An 18,115-nucleotide genomic window follows, 5' to 3' on the forward strand; every position below is an offset into this window, starting at 1 on the left:
GAGGATGCAGACGGAGCGGTGTACGCCACCTGTCCTCGCCGACCTGATATATTCAGAAGGATTCTGGCTGCAAGAGGGGTACCGGCCCCCGACACCCGACCTTGCAACTCCACATCCTGGTCGGGAAAGCCCGGTAGGCCCTGAGGATCCCACCGGGTATCGGAAGGAGCGGAGCTGCCACCCGTACCCTTTTTCTGAGAGAAGTTCAGAGGGAGACCCGGCCTATCTACACACACACACAGACAGGAAAGGACCCGGTCTGAAGTCTAGGAACACTCTGGTGCAGGGTCCAGATTTAACGCTGGACTTACTCGGAGGTTGTCGGACCCCCTTCATCTCTGGTGACCGCAGAACTCCGCGAGGAGCAGGAAGTCGCCTTCCTACTGCCATCTCTTTTGTGAGTAAAGCCTTGGAAGTTCACCCCTATGGCCTCCGGACTCTATTCTGCACTACACTGCGCTACACAGCACCAGTCCTCCTAGACTACTACCCCGTCATCCTGTCCCTCTGCCCTGAGGTCTTGCTCCGCCTGTGGGGAGTAGTAACAACCATGGCTGCCATAACATCATGCCTCGGCGGACTGCAGCAACGCTGGTGGCCTTCACCAGGTGCCACAGTTGGCGTAGTCGAGATCAGCCACTCAACCCGGATAAGCCCGTACCATCTCTTTGTTTTAGTGTGACGACCCTGGGCACGGAGCGGGTCCGGGCCACGGCTGCACCCCATCTACATCACAGGACCCGACTCTGAGTCCCCCATCTCCCAGGGTAGGGCTTTCAGGAGTCACACACTAACTTCTATCATCATCATCATCATGCTCCTCACCTTGGCACTCTCAACTCCCCTGATGGAGAAGCCAGGGCCCACCGGAGGAGTCTGGTTGTCTGGTGGGCTCGGCCAATGCTGCCCTAAAGCAGGCCAGGCTAAGAAAAGTGTGGGGAAGGTTACCGGGACAAATAGGGGCGGCTGGGGACTGAGTATGGATACCAGGCCGCCGACGCAGCCATGACGTGGTGGCCAGATTCCGCCTCCACATGCCTAAAAGGCCCAATTTCAAGTGCAAGCAAGCAGTATGGTATTGCAGCCTGGGGGTGGGTGGGTGGCAGGCTGCATACTTGCGCTTGCATTGCAAGGAATGGGGGAGGTACAATTGAACACTGCCCTGGGACAAGGACTTGCACGGGGATAGTTGCAAGTCTGCATCTTCTGATGTGGCAAGGATCACTTCTGATGGGCACACTTTTAGGCAGTGACCTGGGTGTCAGAGATGCTTCCAGGGGTCTTCCCCATGCTGTTCCCATGTCTTTTCAGCACTGTATGCATGTGTCACACAGCACATGGCCAGATAAGGTTGTAAAATGTTAAAATGACATTTCCCGGTGAATGCATTTGTCACGGTTGAAAGCAATACAAAAGTGCAAAAACGCACAAAAAATGCTACTTGTGAACATAGCCCAAGGTGTGGAGGAGTATTTTTGTTTTTGGTTATTTATTTTACCTTATACACAAGTCTTTACCCTGGAAAGGATGTTCCTTAACATATTTCACAGGAAAACAGTTTCAGTTTCGTTTTTGAACGTTTTATTGTGAGCCGTAAAAGTGGCTTAATACCTCTGACCACGTTGTTGACAGCAGTGACCTGGGGGTCAGAAATGCTTCCTGGGGTGATCCCCATGTTGTCCCCATCTCATTTGAGCACTGTCACTATCGTTTTGGGCACTTTTTAGGCTTTCTACAGACTGCCGGGAGTGCCGCCGCAAAAATGCTCGGGTCTCCCATAGACTAACATTGGGCTCGTTGCTCGGGTCGAGCACCCGAGTACCACAGTGAGCTCGGCCCGAGCTTCGAGCACCCGAGCATTTTACACTGTATGTAACCAAATACAGAATTTTTTTTTTTCCTGTATGAAATCATTTCATAGAATATTGGTTCTCAAATCTGAAACTTTTTTTTTCCTTCCTTCCTAAGATCCATCAAAGAAAGAAATCATTTATAGAAGAGGCTTAGAAACAGCTGGTGATCAACATGTCTCCTCGCACATTCAAACTAGAGATGAGCGTTGTTCTACTCGAACTGTTCGCCAATCTCAAATTCGAGCTGTTTTGGGCGGTGTTCGAGCCGTTCGGCGAACACGAACAATTTGAGAAAAATTCGGCTGTTCGAGGTTATGTTCGATAACTGTTCGTGCACCAAAATCATAACTGGATTTTTTCTCAGTAATGATGAAAATTAATGTTAATACGCAGTTTGAGTGTACAGCGGGGTGGGGGGAGGGGCAGGGGATGGATCTCTGCAGGAACAATGAAGATCTCCATTTTTTTTTCTCTTTCCCGCATTTGCAGTGGGGAGGTGCAATCTGTCAGCCTATCAGCAGCGCACACACGGAGCGAAGTGCTTTTTTTCACACAAGCAAGGGCATGTGTCATTGGCAGTGTACGTCACATGTCCTTGCCCTATAAGACCAAGCCATTTTCCCCGTCGCCACCATTTTCTCACTGCTGCAGCTGCGTGTTAGACGGCACCGCTGTTGCTGTGTGCGCTATACCTTGTTAATTTCAAGCCAATTTTCGCACAAATATACAGATAGCTTGGGAGTAGGGAATAGTTGTGATTGCAGTCCTTTTAAGGACTAGGTTACAGCATTTCCTACGACTTTTATCAGGGAGGTCTGTGCTCTTAAATAGATAGGTTGTGGGAGTAAAGACTAATTGTAATTGGAGTCCTTTTCAGGACTAGGTTACATCAGTTCCTATCAGTTTTTGCCAGGCAGGTCTGTGCCAGTGCTGTGCAAGTTTTTTTCACAGCATTTGGCTGAATCTAGCAAAGCTAATCCTTTTTGGCCTATTGCAGAGTGTGTTAGTCAGTGGAGTAGCCTATCTGTGTTGCAAGATATACCACCTGTGTATAGAATACCAATTTTTTTACTGCACCTAGTGAAGTAAAATCTTTTGGGCATAGCATCATTCTATTAGTCCATCTATACTGACCTCCATCAGGTTGCAAATTAAAACTAATTTTTATCTGCATCTACAGTACCTCTGAAAAAATATTTGGGCTTCTACCTGTGTGTGGGACTTGTTGTATTAGTCCATCTATACTGACCTCCATCAGGTTGCAAACTGAATATATTTTTTTCCTGCATCTACCTCTGAAAAAATATTGGGCTTCTAGCTGTGTGTGGGTCTTGTTCTATTAATCCATCTATACTGACCTCCATCAGGTTGCAAACTGAATATATTTTTTTCTGCATCTACCTCTGAAAAAATATTGGGCTTCTAGCTGTGTGTGGGTCTTGTTCTATTAATCCATCTATACTGACCTCCATCAGGTTGCAAACTGAATATAATTTTTTTCTGCATCTAGCTCTGAAAAAATATTTGGCCTTCTAGTAGTGTGTCGGACTTTCTCTATTAGTCCATCTATACTGACCTCCATCAGGTTGCAAATTAAAACTAATTTTTATCTGCATCTACAGTACCTCTGAAAAAATATTTGGGCTTCTAGCTGTGTGTGGGACTTGTTGTATTAGTCCATCTATACTGACCTCCATCAGGTTGCAAACTGAATATATTTTTTTCTGCATCTACCTCTGAAAAAATATTGGGCTTCTAGCTGTGTGTGGGTCTTGTTCTATTAATCCATCTATACTGACCTCCATCAGGTTGCAAATTCAAAATAATTTTTTTCTGCATCTAACCCAGCCAATAGTTTTGGCCTAATACCACAGTTTGGCCACTCAGCTCTGCTCGGTTACCATCCATTGTTTTTTTGTGCAAACAACTCCAGAGTTGTGAATTAGTTAACCACCAAAATGAGTGGAAAAAGGGGAATAGGCGTGTTTGGAAGGGGAAAAAAGGTTGTGTCCGTGGGGTAGGTGTTAAAGCAACAGTAACATCTGCAGAAGAAAGACCATCTTCCAGCCAAACTAAAATGTCTACTTCTTTTAGCGGACAATGTGATAAGATCCCTTTCTTACGGCCACGCCAATCGCTACAAATTCCAGATGAGGCACAAAAACAGCAGGTGCTTCAACGGATATCAAGTGCTCCTTTAAGTGGGCTCTCCTCCACATCAACTTCAACATCACAAATACTCCAGTCCTCAAAGGTGTCACCCAAATCGAACTTGCTTCCTCACAGCTCCCAAATCTCCAGCTGCCCGTCTGAGTATGAGGTAGAACAGATGGTTGAGTCTGCAGAGCTGTTTACTCATACTATAGCCTGGGAATCAGAGGTCGACTCCAGCGCTTCTGTGAATCCAGACGAGGAAATGATCTGCACTGATGCCCAGAATCTTTATGAGTCGGATCCAGGACCAGACGCAGAAGGTTCTGACCATAATGTAGACCCTCATTCCCAAACTGTAACTCCTGTTGGTGGAGACAATGAGGAAGACGATGATAAGACTCAAATACCTGATTGGAGCGACAACTTTAGTTTTTTGTCAGGGCAGGAACAGGTTGGCTCTGAGGACGACGGGTGTGATAACGCACAGGGTGATGATGATGAGGTCGGAGATCCCACTTACTGTCAACCCACAGTCAGCCAAGAGATGAGGTCAGCAGAGGAGGTGGAGGAAGATGCTAGTGACGACGAGGTCAGGTTGCGCCTTCCTGGACAGAGACGTAGTACTGGAAGCACGTCAACAACTGCATCCTCAAACACAACTCTGCCTCTCACCACAAGTCGTGGTGGCTCTTCAGGTCGCATGGGTGCTAAGCCTTGCATAGCCTGGGCATTTTTTCAGATCGATAAAGATGACCCAACTCGTGTTATCTGTAACATTTGTCAGCAAAAGCTAAGTAGAGGCCAAAAAATACATAGTTTGAGTACTTCATGCATGAACCGGCACATGGACATGAAGCATAAGTTGCAGTGGGAAGCTCAGTGTGCTACAATGCGGCCTAGCCGGCCGGGCCAACCACCGTCTGCCATATCTTGTGCATCCGCGGCCTCTTCATCCTCTGTGACTGGGGGGACAGCAGTCACACCTGTTTTAGGGTGCAGACCTGCCACCTCTTTACCCGCAACAGCCAGCGTGATTGGCAGGTCATCATTTTCTTTGGAGGTGGTAACACCAGCTGGTGTTGAGCGCTGTCCGACATCGATAGCACCACCTTTGGATCAAGGCAACCTAACATGTCCGCCTGCATCTTCCTCACAGACCGGCAGTTTGCCGGGGACACCCTTATCAACCCCGTCTAAGCACAATAGCCAGCCCTCGGTCCCTCAGATGTGGACAAGTAAAAGACCATTTCCTCCTAGCCATGAGAAAGCTAAGAGGTTGAATTTCACCATCTGCAAGCTCTTGGCTACAGAAATGCTGCCTTTCCGCCTGGTGGACACAGAGGATTTTCGAGACCTTATGTCCGTCGCAGTGCCCCAGTACCAGATGCCCAGTCGGCACTACTTCTCAAAGAAAGGTGTGCCTGCGCTCCACCAGCATGTCGCATATAACATCACCGCTTCTTTGAGAAACTCTGTGTGTGACAGGGTGCATTTCACCACAGACACTTGGACGAGTAGGCATGGACAGGGGCGTTACATGTCGCTGACTGGGCACTGGGTAACTATGGTGACAGCAGGACAAGGGGCTGCTGTCCAAGTCTTGCCGTCCCCACGAGTTGTGCGTCAATCCTCTTTATGTCAAAGTTCCTCCACTGCTTCTGCCTCCTCAACCTCCTCTCGGTCTTCCACGGTGCACCCAAAGCCTGTCTGGTCATGCCACAAGCTTTCTAACTGCGCAGAAGGGATCCTGCACACCTCCTTACTATGCTGGCAGTAGGGCTCAACGTCATCAGGCGGTTTTTACATTGAAATGTCTGGGAAATGTGAGTCACACAGCTGAGGAGTTGTGGTCAGCTCTGGAGAACCAATTTCATGAATGGTTGTCTCCACTGGACCTGAAACCAGGGAAGGCCGTGTGCGACAATGCTGCAAACCTGGGTGCGGCCCTTCGCCGGGGCAATGTCACACACGTGCCTTGTATGGCTCACGTGTTGAACCTGGTTGTCCAGCAATTTTTAGCCCACTATCCCAGACTAGATGGCCTTCTGCAGAGGGCACGGTCGCTGTGTGCTCACTTCCGCCGTTCGCATCCCGCAGCTCAGCGACTTACATCTCTACAGAAGTCGTTGGGCCTGCCACTTCACCGGCTAAAATGCGATGTGCCTACCCGGTGGAATTCAACTCTGCACATGTTGCAGCGACTGTGGCAGCACTGACAAGCCCTGGTGCAATACGTTCTGACGTATAGCCTGGGCCAACGAGATTCAGAGGTGGGGCAAATCACGCTGGAGGAGTGGTCTCAGATCAGGGACCTATGCACCCTTCTGCACAGTTTTGAAATGGCGACGAAGATGTTTAGTGCTGACGATGCCATTATCAGCATGACTATTCCGGTGATTTACATGCTGGAGCACATGTTAAACAGAATTCGGAGTCAGGTGGTGGCACAAGAGGAGGTGGAGGAAGTAGAGGAGGAGGAGTTGTATGCGGAAGGGCTAACATCTGCAAGGTCCAGACGGTCGGCAGCACCAAGGCGGCAGGCATGTGAGGGTGGGGGAGATGGTTTTACCAGGGCGCATGGTAGCAGCCAAACTAGTGAGGAAGGTGCAGGAGCCCAGGAAGAAGTGGAGGACGAACTGATGGAAGACTCATCAGATGAGGGAGACCTTGATCACATTTCTGTTGTGCGAGGTTGGGGGGAGAGGACAGAGGAAGGAAGCATGATTGTTACCTCGCCACCAACACAACAGGGACTTGGTGCTCCTGGATGCGCAACACACATGAGTGCCTTCTTGCTGCACTACCTGCAACATGACCCTCGAATTGTGAGAATTAGAAATAATCCTGACTACTGGGTTGCCACACTGTTAGATCCCCGGTACAAAAGTAAATTTGCAGAAATTATTCCTGCCATAGAAAGGGATGCACGCATGCAGGAGTATCAGCAGAGACTGTTGCAGAATCTTACATGTGCTTTTCCACAAAATACCAGTGGTGCACGTAGTGAATCTCACAGTTCCAACTTGCCAACCGTGGGACCGTCAAGTGTTCAGCACTCAAACCGTAACAGAACCACAGTATCTGCTGGTAACATCAATTTTGCGGAATCATTTCACCACTTTTTTAGCCCATCCTTTGCAAGGCCACAGGAGACAAGAAGTCTGACACATAGTCAACGCCTAGAGACGATGGTACAGGAGTATCTCCAAGTAAACATTGAAGCCACGACTGTGTCACTGGACCCTTGCTCTTTTTGGGGTTCCAATCTGGATAAATGGCCGGAGCTAGCCACTTACACCTTGGAGATCTTGTCATGCCCCGCAGCCAGCGTTCTGTCTGAACGTGTGTTCAGCGCTGCTGGTGGTGTGCTGACAGATAAGCGCACGCGGCTCTCCACTGATAATGTAGACAGACTCACTTTCATAAAGATGAACAAATCATGGATCCGAAACGACTTTTCTACCCCTGTGTCATCCTGGGGAGAGTAAAAGCTTAATGATTGGTTAAAATCACCCTACCAACCGTTTTAAGCTTTCAAATTACTAATCATGTTTATCTGTATCTTGACTGGAAAATAATTTGGGCTTTGTAGCAGTGTGCAGCACTGATCCTATTAGGCCATCTATACTAAAGCTTCACCAGATTTAAAATTAAAAATAATTTTTAGCTGCATCTAGCCCGGAAAATAATTTTGGGGCTCCGAGATGCGCAAGGCACATAAGTGCCTTCTTGCTGCACTACCTGCAGCATGACCCTCATATTGTCAGAATTCGAAGTAATCATGACTACTGGGTTGCCACACTCTTAGATCCCCCAAACTTTTCGATCAACCTTTTCATTTTAATAAAGACCAAAAAAATGGTCATTTTTGAAATTATAAGCATTAGCAGGTTGTTAGAAACTGAAATCAAACAGTTTTCAACTCAAAACTTTATTCTAGGTGATGTTACATTTTCACATAGGACCCCTTGTTCGAAAGGAGCTTCTGAACTCTCTCGTCCATTGAATTTGTCAGGTTTTGGATGGTTTCTGCTTCAATTGTTTTGCATGAGGACAGAATACCCTCCCAGAGCTGTTGCTTAGATGTGAACTGCCTCCCGCCATCATAGACACTCCTTTTAATGATGCTCCAAAGGTTCTGAATGGGGTAGAGGTCAGGGGAGCATGGGGGTCACACCATAAGTTTGTCCCCTTTTATGCCCATATCAGCCAGAGATGCAGATGTTTTATGTGCAGCATGAGATGGTGCATTATCATGCAGAAAAATGATCTTGCTGTGAAATACACGGTTCTTCTTCTTGAACCATGGCAGGAAGTGCTGTTTGAGAAAATCCACATACATTATGGAGTTCATCTTTAGCGCCTTCAGGGATCCTAAAGGGGCCGACAATCTCTCTCCCCATGATTCCAGCCCAAAACATTACTCCACCTCCTCCTTGTTGGCGCTGTAGCCGTGTTTGCGTGGGGTGTCCATCAACCAGCCATCCTCCACTCCATCCATCTGGACCATCGAGCGCTGCACGGCACTCATCCGTGAACAAAACAGTTTTGAAATCAGTCTTCATGTAATGTTTGGCCCACTGGAGCCGTTTCTGCTTGTGTGAAGTGGATAGAGGAGGTCGACAGGATGGCGCATGCACAGCTGCAAACCTCTGAAGGACCCTGCATCTTGTTGTTCGGGGGACGTTGGAGGCACAAGCAGCTTCAAAAACTTGTCTGCTGCTATGACAAGGCTTTTTTGCCGCTGCTCTTTCAACCTGACGTAATTGCCTGTAGGAAAGAGTCCTCAATTTGCCCTTATCAGCACGCACACGTGTGTACTGTGAATCAGCTACATACTTCTTGATTGCCAAGACACTTCATCCTGATCATCGCACAATATTGATTGTAGTCATGCCTTGACCTAAACACTCCACAATTTGTTGCTTCTCAGCAGCCGACACATCCTTTTTCTTTCCCATTTTGGCAGAAAATGTAGGCTGCTTAATAATGTGAGAGAGCCTTCTTAAGTAGTCTTGCCTTTCATTGGACACACCTGCCAAACTAATTAGCACAGGTGTCTGCAATTGCTTACAGTGATATAAAGAGCCCTGACACACATCACCATCAATGAGTTTAACTGACAAACAAACAAATTCTTCCCTTATCACTCCTAAACACTTTTTGCATAATAATTTGGAATGCAGTGTACATGTGCTTTTCCACAAAACACCAGTGGTTCACGTAGTGAATCTTACAGTTCTAACTTGCCAACCATGGTCTCTATGGAGTTGTTCAATAAAGGGCCCAAAATTAAGATAACATAGATGGGAGAGGTCTCTATGAATAGGAATTCCTAAGTATTTGATACCCTGTGAGGGCCAGGCAAAGGGAAAGTTGGACTGGATGGAATCCTATATGGATTTGGGGAGGGAGACATCGAGGGCCTCAGACTTCGCTGCATTGATTTTAAAATTTTACCATGTAACAAAGTGATCTATTTCAGCCATAACAGCATGGATGGATATATGTGATTGAGTGATATATACTAGGACATCATCAGCAAATAGAGAGCACTTGTACTCGGTGCCTCCCACCTCAATCCACCTAATATTGGGGTTATGGCGAATTGATGAGAGCAGGTGCTCCATCACTAGGATGTATAAGAGAGGGGACAGAGGACATCACTGCCTTGTCCCATTGGTGATTGTGAAAGGTGATGAAAATGTTCTGACGCACCCCCTGGGCCTTGGGACACCCGGAGCTGGACCCTTTTTGGTGGATGCTGGTGGTTGTAGTCTTCGTGGCGGCGACCCGGTTCCGTGGCTCAGGGCGGTCAAACCAGTGGCGGAACTATTTATGTGGTTTTGATGTTTAAATGTCCGACTACGCCACCCGTGGATTGCGGTCAGAGTGAACCGCCGCTACAGGGCAGACCGCTGAGGCTGGTGTTGTGGGTGCAGCAGAGCGTAGCATAACTCCCCACGGGAGGAGTATAGCCTCAGGGCAGTGTATGCGGAGGATGGGGGTGATGGTGCAGGGCAGCAGCAGTAACGACACGGAGTCAGTGATGCAGTTCAGGGCCTTTACTCACAGTTCTTATTATCCAGACCACGTCTGCAGGTAACGGCTGCCCACGTCGTACTGTGCTCACCAGGTGAGGGGCTCAGACAACTCCCAGATAACTTTGGAGCACTTCACAGGACCCCCTTTGTGTGTCCTTTGTCTGGCCTTTCTTACCAACACTTCTGTCCGGCTGCCTAGGGCCTCCTCTTGGTAAACTTGGCGCCAGTTTCCCTGACCCTATGTGGTGCCTTCCTGGCGGGTGTAGCGAGGGGCTGCGCCACATAAAATGTCAGAGCCTCCGGTTTCTAGCTGAGGGTCGTTTCCTGCCTCCACTAGTTCGGGGACCGGTCTCCCCCTTTGGCCTGACCCCTCCACGCAGGTGGATTCGGGGGTGCGGTGGCGACTCGCCCGTCCGCACCCCTGGGATCCCTTCATTCCTCGTTCCTGGAGCCTTCTCCGCTCCTCTTCCTTCCTTCTCCCTCTTCCAGGCCTGGGCCTCTGTTACTAGGCCCGCCTCCGGAGCAGAGCTCATGCAGAGCCCCTGCTCCCTGCCACTTCTGCTCAGACTTCTCTGCACTGAACTAAGATGGTGCCCACCTTTTATACTCCCTTCTCAATGCACCCAGGAACTGCTTCCTCCCTGCTCCTGCACTACAGGGTTCCCCTTCCTCAGTGTTCCCTCCCCCTACTCCAGCCAGGGATAGGGACTGTCGTGCCCATCTCAGGGGCATATTGGTCGCCCTGCCCCACGGCAATGTGGTGTAATGCATGCAGGTGTCGGGTCCTGATCCACACTCCATCCTTACCTGAGAGTGAGATATCACATCTCTGGGTGAGGTGCAATACGTCTATAGCAACCGAGCCCTCAGGGTGCTACAGTTCCATTTATCTTCAGCCTAGGTGACGTATTGCGATACAGGGCCGTGATTTTGGCTATAAAAGGGTCCCCTAGACCCCTACCCCAAGCTTTTTAAGAGAATCATATATGGCATGCCAGGAGACTCTATGGAATGCTTTCTCAGCATCCAACGAGAGTATCTAATTACAAATTTTTAACTGCATCTAGCCCAGGAAATACTTTGTGCCTAGTAGCAGTGTCTGCTAGTCAGTGGATTATCCCGGCTGTTAAGCAAGCTGCACCACCTGTAGTTTAGACACTTAATTTTTTCAAAGGAAATGCTTCGGGACCATGGGATACTTAGTGAAGAGCATCAGGAGGCACCCCAAGGCATAGGGGCTGGGGCTGGCAGTAGGATGCCTTGCGGTGGACAGCCGAGCTCGATCCTTATAAAAGCTTTTTAACTGCAGCAGCTTTAGTGGACGCTACTGGAGCTGGAATTACCGCGGCTGCTGGCATGAGACTTGCCCTCCAATAGATCCTTGTAAATGGATTTAAAGTGTATTCATTCAAATTAGAGAGACAATTTAAATTAAAAAGCTTAGAGCTGCCTCCACCACAGGGGGGCTCGCTCGACCCACCAGCGGACAGGCACCAGTATTGGGAGAGGGGGGCTGGCCGTCAGGGTTCACCGCGGCTCTGGCACAAACCCGGCGACACGGAGGTGGCACGGGCAGGAGCGGACTGGCCGTGTCGGCTTCTCACTTTTTGGATTTTAGAAGGGCATGACATGCCTATATCTGTGTCTCCCCCTCCTTTTACTCCTCCACCTCTTTTATTTTCGCATGACTATATGTACTTGTCACTTTTCCATGTGTTAGTTATGTCTTCTGAGCAGTTTGTCAGCTTTTGGACACCTTTGAAGGTGTTTTCTATGTGTTTCTATGTGTTTTTGTTTGCCTGCCATTGGTTTTAACGGTGTTCGAAGGTGTTCGACGAACAGTTCGACGAACAGTTCGGCGAACACACGGGTGTTCGACGAACCGAACCGAACTCGAACACTACGGGGGTGGCTCAACACTAATTCAAACAACTCAAATGATGAATATTAACATGTTCCTTTCTTAATCTAGAGACATTGTGACATCAGTCACGTTCTCAGTCATAAAATTTCAATATAGTTCTCCTGCTTCCACATGGTTAATTCTGTACAGAACGTCTCAAACCTTCTCGCCCCTAGTCATTGGGGAAAGACATGTAATGTTTTGACATCTGTTCCAATGGATCTGAAGCCCATGGGATCAGATGTTCTACATTTACAGGAAAAAACGTGTTTTTGTCTGGATCTGTATAGAATCTGTAAGTGGCGGCCAATTAAGTACACTGCAACTTTTTTTTATTGATTTTTTTTCAACTTAAGTAATGCCAGTGTATGAACAGACCTGAACATAAAGTGATACATTGAAAGTTTCAGGATTGTGGTCCCTAGGTACATAAGTTGAGTGATCTTTAAAATAAGCAAATCTGCCCAGTTATACAATAATTTTGCTCCTATCTTATAAAAACTGGGGCAAAAGAAATATTTGAAGGAGTATTTTCAAGTTGTCTCTTGAGCAGCTCAGAAATATGCAGTCTCCTTACCACCTGGCTGCTTGAGGAGCTGGTGCTCTACTTGAGTAAGGGTAAGTGCACACGATGCAGAAATGAAGCAGAAAATTTCTGCATCATTTCTGCATCTCCCTGGCAGAAAAAACGCATGCAGATTGTGCATGCGTTTTTCCTGCGGAATACATGCGGATTCACATGCGTTTCCGCATGTGGATTGACAAGCGCTTTCCAGGCGATTTTAGCATCACTTGGAAAGTGCTTGACAACTAGGTCACACTATATAAATCCATGCAAACAGCATGGATTTATATAGTGTGACCCGAGAGAGTGTATATACTTACCTTCGATGGCCCGCGCTGTCCTGCTCAATCCATTCTCCCTCGCCGGAAACTTTGAATTGAAAGACCTGCCGACGTCAGCGTCACGTGACCCGTCACATGACTCTGACGTCAGCGCAGGTCCTACAACTCACTGCAAGTGCCGGGAACCAAGCAGGAGCGGTGCGCGGGCCGACAGATGGTAAGTATATATATATTTTTTATTTTATTCTTGTTTTACAGCTTTTTAATGGTACCTGGGTGTGGATGAGACTCTCCTCTCCTCCACACCCGGGTACCATCCGCATATTAGAACGCGCCAATAACGCAAGAACAAATGCAGTCTTGCGGAATTGGCGCGTTCTAATGCAAGTCAATGGCGGCGAAAACGCCGCGTTTACGCAAAATTAATTGACATGCTGCGGATTTTTGAGCGCAGCGTTTACGCTGCGGAAAAATCCGCATCATGGGCACAGCACATGCGGATTTCAATTGGGGATCATTGCTGCCCTTCTACCATGCGTTTTTAATGCGTTTCCGCGGCGTTTCCGCAACTGCAAAAACGCCGCGGAAACGCATTAAATACGCATCGTGTGAACTCAGCCTAACAGTTCTGGTGAGCAGTGTCATTTTACTACTGCTACTACACATTAATGGTCTATCAGCATGTGACCTGAGTCTATACGGTTATCACCAGTGATGAGAGAGCACTAAAATGCTCGGGTACTCGTTGCTCGGGTCGAGCAAATTGGAATACTCGGGTGCATGACCAATGTAACTCTATGGGAAACTCGAGCATTTTTCAGGCGGCTTCCCCCGGCGATCTGCAGAGGGCCTAAAAATTGCCCAAATCAATGGGAACAGTGCTCAAATTACATGGGGACAGCATGGGGAAGACCCCTGGAAGCATCTCTGACTCCCAGTTAACTGCTGTCAACAACGTTGTCAGAGTATTGCGCCACTTTTACGGACTCACAATTAAACATACAAAAATGAAACCAAAATGGATTTTCCTAGGAAATATGTTAAGGAACATCCTTTCCAGGGAAATGACTTGTATATAAGGCAAAATAAATAACCAAAAACAAAAAGACTCCTCCACACCTTGGGCTATGTTCACACGTAGCGTTTTTGATGCGTTTTTGCACTTTTGCATTGCTTTCATCAAAGACAAATGCATTCACTGGGAAATGTCATTTTAACATTTTACAACCTTATCTGGCCATGTGGTGTGCGACACATCAGACACATGCATACAGTGCTGAAAAGACATGGGAAAAGCACGGGGAAGACCTCTGGAAGCATCTCTGACTCCCAGGTCACTGCCTAAAAGTGTGTCCATCATAAGTGATCCTTGGCACATGCGAAGATGCCTCCCGCCATGCACCTGTCGTTGCAGACTTGCAACAATCACCGTCCACGTCCTTGTCCCAGTGCAGCGTTCAGTTGTCACTACCCCATTCCTTGGAATGCAAGCATAAGTATGCAGCCAGCCACCCACCCACAGGCTGCAATACTATACTGCCAAATTTTTGACAGCTGCTTGCACTTGAAATGTGGCCTTTTAAGCTCTTGGAGGCGGAAGCTGTCCACAATCTTATGGCGGCGACGACCGGATATCCATACTCGGTCCCCAGACGCCACTATTTGTCCCGGTGTGGTCTCTGCCTTCCACAAGAACGGGTCCCACAACATTACCCGTGCCCTCCCCAATGCACTTACTGGGAAGGACCGCCTAACCACAAAAACGTAGACAGGTGAATGTGGCCAGGGACGGTACGGAGCCAGTCCACAGCTTTTTTTGCTGAGTTGTATTTCACCACAGCCATATTCTTTAGCTTGGTGAAAGGACTTGGGAAACCATATCTACCCAGCTGTCATTTCTCCCAGGAAGTCCTCTAAAGCTGCTTTCACTTGAAATGTGGCCTTTTAGGCTCGTGGAGGCGGAAGCTTTTCATAACCTCATGCCGGCGGCGGCCGGGTGTCCATACTTGGTCCCCAGCCGCCACTATTTCTCCTGGTATTGTCTCTGTCTTCCACAATCACGGGTCCCACAACATTAACCGTTCCCTCCCCAGTGCACTTATTGGGAACGACCGAGTAACCACAAACACGTGGTCAAGTGAATGTGGCCAGGGACGGTACAGAGCCAGTCCACAGCTTTTTTTGCTGAGAGTTGTATTTCACCACAGCCATATTCTATAGCTCGGTGTAAGGACTGGCATAGAGGGAAGCCGCATCTACTCTGGGTGTCATTTCTCCCAGGACGTCCTCTAATGTAGCTTGTTGCAGAAGCAATGGCAACCCATCCAACATCAACTCGCACTTGTCGGTGGTGCTTTGACACACAAACATCTTTCTTTGCGCATTTAATTTCATGACTACAGAGTTGGACAATGGGCTGATCTGCAATGCGGTTTGAGAAATAACATGCATAAGCACGTCTGATCCACATTAATAAAGCAGCCATAGAGTGTCCGGGAACCTTCCCTCACACTTTTCTTAGCCAGGGCTGCTTCTCGGCAGGGTTAGACGGTCCCACCAGAGAATCCTCTGGTGTGTCTTGGCTTCTACATCAAAAGAGTTCATGATAGCGCTAACTTTTCAGCTGCTATGGGGCTCTTGAGCGGGGGAGAAAGGTGAGCCCTCAGAATGAAATCCTCTGGTGGGCACAATGTTTTTCAATCTGAAACAGCTTCTCAGTGGGAGTTGTATTTCGCCACAGCCATATTCTTTAGCTCAGTGAAAGGGCTGGCATAGAGGAAACCCGTATCTACTCCGGTTGTCATTTCTCCGTCACCAGGTTCCGCCCATTTTCACACACGACCATGCCTGGCTGTATGCTCGGTGGTGAGAGCCACAGATCAGGCTGCTGTTACAGCTTTCAACAACTCTGCAGCGCTGGGTGGTTTGTCACCTAAGCATTAAGCATGTTATCTTCAGCACAGCCTGTTGCCACTTGGCCAAGGCAGTGCTGCAGTGCTTTCAGCCTGTGACTGATGTGGTAATTTCGGAGATGGAGGAGTAGGTGCAGGAGCTGAACAATGTGACTACATTGAGTTTACATTGGCGACTCTGTTTTTCATAATAAAGAAAGATCCTACTGGGGTTTTTTTTACGTTATTTTTTAAGACAAATGCTTTCACTGGAAATGTCATTTTAACATTTTACAACCTTATCTGGCAATGTGGTGTGTGACACCTGTTTTATTTATGATAGAGGGACTCTGAAAGTCACAAAGCCTATTTTTATAGGGCCATCAAGCGTCCCTTACTATTCTTAAAAGGCGAGCAGTCGGCCCTCGCTATTGTTAGAGAGCCATCAGCCGGCTATGCTTTGTTGTTCCCATTATTAACGAGTAGGTCTCCTATACTGTTATTGCATATGCAGTGACTGCAAGGGCTGCCAAAAATTCGTACGCAACCCAATACCCCTTTGGAGAGACAGAGGAGGGTCTCAGTAAAAAAAAATGTTCCCATTATAAAGGAGAGGGTCTCCTATAGTGGTAATGCCCATTCTTTGACTGCAAGGGCTGCCAAAATTTGAGAAAAAACCCACTAACAATTTAAAGACACATGGAGCAGGGCCACAGTAACGAGTACGACATGTTCCTATTAGAAAGGGGAGGGTCTGCTATACAGTTATAGAGTATGCAGTGAGTCCAACGGCTGACCAAATTTAGGAAAAATCCCACTAAGAATTTAAAGACACAGAGCAGGCCCACAGTAACGACAAATTCCCATTAGAAAAGAGAGGATCTCCCATAGTGTTGGCCTATTCAGTGAATGCATAAAAATTGGCTGCCAAAAATTGTGAGGCACTCCAATGCCCCTTGGAAGAGACTTAGAGGGCCTCATAAAAAAATGTTCCCATTAGAAAGGAGCGGGTCTCCTATACTTGTAATGCCCATGCACTAAGTGTATAGGCTGACAAACATTTACCCCTGGGGGGTATACATGAACATACTGTCTAAAAAATTTTTTTTACGGGCATCATAAACACCCTATAAAAATTTGTGTGGGTGTTGCATCACGGACTACGGTCACCATGGTGATATGGTGGTGGAGGATGAGGATGAGGAGGAGGAGGAGGACAAGAGCAAATAGCCAAAATCAGGAAGCGTATACCCATGTGTGGGTGTGAAGAGGTGCATGGGAATACACCTCCCAAAAAAAGTCTGGCCCAATCCAACACTTGTTATTTTATATAAGAGTCAGCCTGTCAGCATTTTCAGTTGACAGGAGGATGCGCTTATCAGTTATAATTCCACCAGCGGCACTAAAAACCCGCCCTGATAAAACGCTAGCGGCAGGGCAGCCCAGGACCTCCATGGTGTAGAGAGCAAGTTCATTCCACGTATTCAGCTTGGATACCCAATAATTATAAGGCACAGAGGAATCACGGAGGACGTTGGTACGGACGGCAAGTTACTCTCAGCATCTTTCCAAACTTTGCACTCCTTGTGAGAGTACCCCGCAACTCAGGGCCTGTGCGATGGGAGGATCTGAGAAAACTGTCCCAGAACTTTGACAGTGTTCCCCTGCCTTTGCTGGATTGCATTTGTGTCTTTCTCGCCTGTACTCCTTGGCTGTGACTTCTGCCACCAGCGTTAATAAGATATAAAGTTCTCCTTGTAGCGTGGGTCTAGAAGTGTCACCAACCAGTAATGACTGTCACCTAAGATTTTGAAAACGCGAAGGTCATGGGAAAGGCAGCGTAACATAAACTCAGCCATGCGAGCCAGACTGCTAACAGGCAAGACTTCCGTGTCCTCACCAAGAGGATGACTGACCATGCTCTCCTCCTCCTCCTCTCTGTCCTCTGGCCATCCACGCGGAACAGACGGTATGACAGTTGTGCAGGTAGTACCGTCTATAGCACATGAAACTAGCTCTTGTTCTTCCTCCTCCTCCTCCTCTTCCTCATTGTCACCCAATCCACGTTGGGATGAGATGAGGCTGGGCTGTGTGTAATCACCCTGTAAGGTTCCTTGCTCCATCTCATCGTGCTCTGCCTGCAATGCATCCTCTTTGATTGTGAGCAGAGAACATTTCAGAAGACAGACAAGCGGGATGGTGATGCTAATTATGGCGTCACTGCCGCTCACCATCTTGGTGGAGTCCTCAAAGTTTTGGAGGATGGTACATATGTCTGACATCCATGTCCACTCCTGAGGTCTTATGTGTGGAGTCTGAACTGAATACCGATGGCCTTGTTGATGCTGGTACTCCACAACTGCCCTCTTCTGCTCACAAATCCTTCCCAACATCTGCAGTGTAGAGTTCCAATGCGTGGAGACA

General features: G+C 47.9%; 1 protein-coding gene across 1 annotated transcript in view; it reads left to right on the top strand.

The window, feature by feature from the left end:
- ASIC2 (acid sensing ion channel subunit 2) overlaps positions 1–18,115 on the top strand; it is a 999,936-nt gene that overhangs the window by 103,350 nt on the left and 878,471 nt on the right. The gene's annotated exons all lie outside the window — the stretch shown is intronic.

Source organism: Phyllobates terribilis, unplaced genomic scaffold (assembly GCF_046119375.1).
Source record: "Phyllobates terribilis strain yellow unplaced genomic scaffold, ASM4611937v1 Scaffold_5__5_contigs__length_657084704, whole genome shotgun sequence".
Lineage (NCBI taxonomy): Eukaryota > Metazoa > Chordata > Amphibia > Anura > Dendrobatidae > Phyllobates > Phyllobates terribilis.